Genomic DNA, 4,658 nt, shown 5'->3' with positions numbered 1-4,658 from the left:
TGACTTAAAGTTTATCGAAATTGGATATTGTCATCGGGTAGTGACGTATTAATTGTAGATGTTTATTTGGCTTAAGCAAGTGATAGTACCACTATTACTAGTCGGTTTACATCCATAAAAGAATATTTGAATCAATTGTTCGGAATCTCAACCAAGGCTTATTCGGGATTTGGCAAGTTCATTCGTAAGTCTCGGACGTCGATAATGATTGGGGAGAAGGTCGTTACATGCACATTATAGCATCTATAATAAATGTACAATATCTTGTACCCACACTAGTCCCAAAACTAGAGTAATCGAGTGGACTTCAAACATAAGGTGCTTGTTCCTTTTTGTTGAAAACTAATACATGGTAGAGTATTTACCTACATAATAGATTTGTAAACAATTTGATAACCATTGTATCAATCATATCACAATCACTAAGAATTTATTTTTCTTACAAAATCATTTTTCATTTTTGAAATTCAAATCCTTTGATAAACCATTTTAGAGATATCATTTCAACATGCATAAATAATCCTTTTCATAGAAATCATGATAGCTTTACAAATCAAAATAATTTGAAAGTGGTGTATTTACTCACCTAGTTAGAGATTTGATTCCTAGCTTCAATCACAACTCTGTTTCGATAAAATCCATGGAGTTTTCAAGTATTCCTATCATACAACAATCATTGCTTAGAATAAAAATCTTGTGATAATCATTCTAGGTACTTTTGAAACTACTTACTTTTAGTTAAACTAATTTTCTAGCTAAAACCCATCCTTAGAAACCTATAAATATTTCATCCTTACATTAGGTGAGCTTTGATGCTAAGGAAAATAACAAAATCTTTCAGCTTTAGTGTTCAATAAAAAATCTAGGCATAAAAATAATATTTTTAGTGTTGAAAAATTCATAAATAAAGATGTAAAACTTGAAAGATGTCACCTTTGTTTGAAAAATCCAAAACCAAGCTTCCAATTTTTCAAAATAATGATTTGGGGTGAAAGTGGGTTTAAGAAAGCTTAAAGTTGTTGAAAAATTGATGGGAGACGGCTTAGAATGAAACCCCTTGGAGTTAAGGTTATATTTGTACTATGGGATGTGAAAATACCTTTTTACCACTTTTATTTTTTCAAAAATCTATGAAACGTATCGATACATTTGGCAATATATCAATACTTTTTGGTTCTAGAAAACTTGTATCGATACATGACTATATGTATCAATACATCATGAACACATATTGATACATTCAAAATAAAATGTAATTTCTAAGACAAATTACCTATAAAACTACCCTGCTTATTTACATAAAATAAAACCAGCCTAGCTTATTTACATTAAATAAGTACATGTCCTTATTTTTACTTCTTTCCTTTTTACTCTTAATTTACTTAAGATATTTAATGTAAATAAGTAAATATCCCCCATTTAGATTCAATAAAAATATAAAAAAAATCAAAGTCTTAAAGAATCAAAATCTAAATTTTGGTTTTAAGAACAAAATTGAAAAAGTTTGACTAAAATTAAATTTGCGGTTCCCATTTACCATAGCAAACATATTCCAAAACTTATGAAAAATTCATACTTGGTCATCTAAACATCAAAGGAATCATTATCGCCATTTTTTACTTCCAAAAGATTATTCTATAAAAATCTCATATTTTGACCATTTCTAGACAAAAAACATTTTCTGCTTCAAATGTGACAGATAACCAAAAGCGTCAATGGATTCTTTGGAAGATTAAAACTGAGTTTGATGTTTAAAATATGTAATCTATATGCTCACTTAAGGATTTTCTAACTTATCCTCTTACTCAAGGTGGGATTTCATATCAGCACAGCAAATATGCATTGCTTGGTGGGATGATAATGCCCTGTGTACAGCCTTATGCACATACATCTCAAATGCTTCTTTCTTGTCTCTATGCAGTGATATTTTTGTTTTTGTTTCTTGCTTTGTTTCCCCTTACATGAAATCCCTTTCACCCACTTGGAATCCCTTGTAAAAGGGTTTCAATGGATTTATAATAAAGAAAGATATATAATGCACGTTAAATATTTAAAAGATTTCAAATGTTATGTGTGGAATAGTTATACTACATAATATTGTTCCTTGTGTGTCTAGTGAGATTTACTCAGCTTGTACACCTAAAGCAATTACTTGCACATGGTAAAAATGCAAGCTACCTACACATGGTATGCTATTGGGCATGGTAAGCTTGCGTGTGATGAGTGGCAAATTTAGGTGTGGTGAACGTGAGTGGAAAGCTTGTGCATGGCAAAAGGAGAGCAACAAGCTTGGCTAACGGCAAGTGACAAGCTTGGTGAGTAGCAAGCTTGTACATGACCAAAGGCAGACAACAAGCTTGTGCGTGGCAAGGGGTGAGCAATAAGTTAGTGCACAACAAGAGGTGAATGACAAGCACAACAAGATATTAGGTTTAAAAAATCATTAAAAAAGACTTTGACTAGATGTTCTAGCTTTGGAGTATTTGTATTGTTAGAGTGTAGATTTCATCTTTATTGTTGGAAAAGGCTTCAGTGTTTGCAAATACTTCATGGACAAGTATTTCTCTAGAAAAATTAAAACTGATGTTGCAGCTCATGGATGATGCTCGTAAAGCTAGATTCAAGCTTGATTTCCTTAATGAATATATGTCTAAAGCGTAAGCCTTTTTCTATGCTGATTAAAAAACCTCAAAAAAAAAAAAAAGACAAGTTGAGTTGGAAAAAGTCCTAGCAAAGAATGTTTCACTATAAGATTGTGAAGTGAAACTGCAATAAGAATTAGATGCCTTTCCTACACTAGAAATAACGACCATTCTCCATGAAACTCCATAGTTGACTAGACCTTTACTTACTTTGTTGTTGCTTTTACTAATTCTTTTATTAGCTTTATAGGCTCATCTGAGGACAAAAAACACTTTGTATTATTAACTGCAACAGAAAGGGAACTCTAAACTTTATATCAAAGAGGTTACTTGTTAACCTAACATGAATGAGATTAGTTCAACCCTTTAAATAAGCATAAAAGTTGTAGTCATGAATAGCAAGCTATAGCCAAAACATGAGCAACAAAGTTGTTGCCAATAGTAGTATATCGAATTGTAGTCAAAGTATGAACAATAAAGTTACGGTTGAATTATAAGTGATAAACTATGGTAAAAAATAAGTGATAAAACTTACAATCTATATCATAATATCATTGTAACCAAAGTATGAGTGATAAAGCAATGACTAAAATATGAATTAGTGAACGATAAAGCTTATGGCCAATAGTATAAAATCATTACAACCAAAGCATTAGTGATAAAGTTGTAGTTGAAATGTGAATTTATTTTCTTTGCAAGTGTCAAATTTCAATACATAAAGTAATTAAGAGTCAAGGTCATAGAAGTATCATACATGAGCAAGAAACAGGTTATTTTAGACTTTGTTTTTTCAATCAGTAACTCTCCTACTTGCATCTTTAATTGGAATATTTTATGCAAGTCTCTACATTTAATAAGAGAATGACAAATTGTTTAGAGATGATCACAATACCTTTGGTTGTGCTTCTCTTTGTTGTTAATGGTTGCAAAATGCAAGGCATGTTGATCTTGTTGGGATGGGCCCTGCAGTTAATTGAGATTGGTTAAAACTTGGTTCCAATCATGCAACGATATCATTCATATTGAATGATTGGATGTTTTTCTTCATCAATAAGATATTAATTATAATGAGTTATAAGTCTAACTGGATGGAGTCTATGAGATTAATATGCTTTGCAAGAGAATTGTAATGAAATGCAGTTATAAGATTCTTATGCATCAAAGCATAATCTCAAAATGTTCATGGTCAATGTATTATTAAGACTGGACATCAATGATGCTTAGAGACTGGTACATTTTATGTTCTTTACTTTGGAAGTAAATAATTGATTTCATAGATTGAAGTGTAGAGATACTTTGAATTAGAATATAAGTGATTGCTTAGGAGAGCAAGTTCACTGAACATGACCCGCCATGAGAAGTGCATTGGGTAATACACTCCAATGTTTATGCAACACTTCTCATGTGCCAGTCGTGTAAATGGTCCCTAGACTTAAGACACCAGGCTATCTTACATGTGGTATGCAATGCTTTAATTTCATCCTTACGGGTTGTTTGTTAAAATTCCACTACGCAAGTATACGTATCGAATAGATAGTATATTAGTAAGCAGAGTGTCGATCCCACAGAGAATTAATCTAAAATTTTACTAAGTGCTAAAATTAAAACAATTAATCTTATCCAAACACCCAAAATTAATTGATTAACTAAAACTAATTAATTAAAATTTGAATTAATAGGAAAAATCAAAATAATAATAACTTGAATAAATATCAATCAAACAAGCCTAGGATGACAATATCCGTCACACTTTATCTAAACCGTACCTCTTACTTAACTTATTTCAATAGTTTGAATTGCTAACCTAGAGTCCTAAATTATTTATAAAGGTCTCCCGACTCATCTTATACAAATATCTATTTTAATCAAAACACTATATCCCTATGTGAATTGAAATTAAAATAGATTCATTAAGTTAAGACTTTAATTTGGCTACATATGGCCTATAGATATATCCCTATTCTATACACAAATCAAGTAATATGATCATATGCTATCTCAATTTTAGTCTACACT

This window comes from Theobroma umbraticum, unplaced genomic scaffold, assembly GCF_002168275.2.
Source record: "Theobroma umbraticum cultivar Fairchild unplaced genomic scaffold, ASM216827v3 scaffold_2.0, whole genome shotgun sequence".
Lineage (NCBI taxonomy): Eukaryota > Viridiplantae > Streptophyta > Magnoliopsida > Malvales > Malvaceae > Theobroma > Theobroma umbraticum.
The sequence above is the reverse complement of the archived record's forward strand: the minus strand, read 5'-3'. Positions refer to the sequence as shown.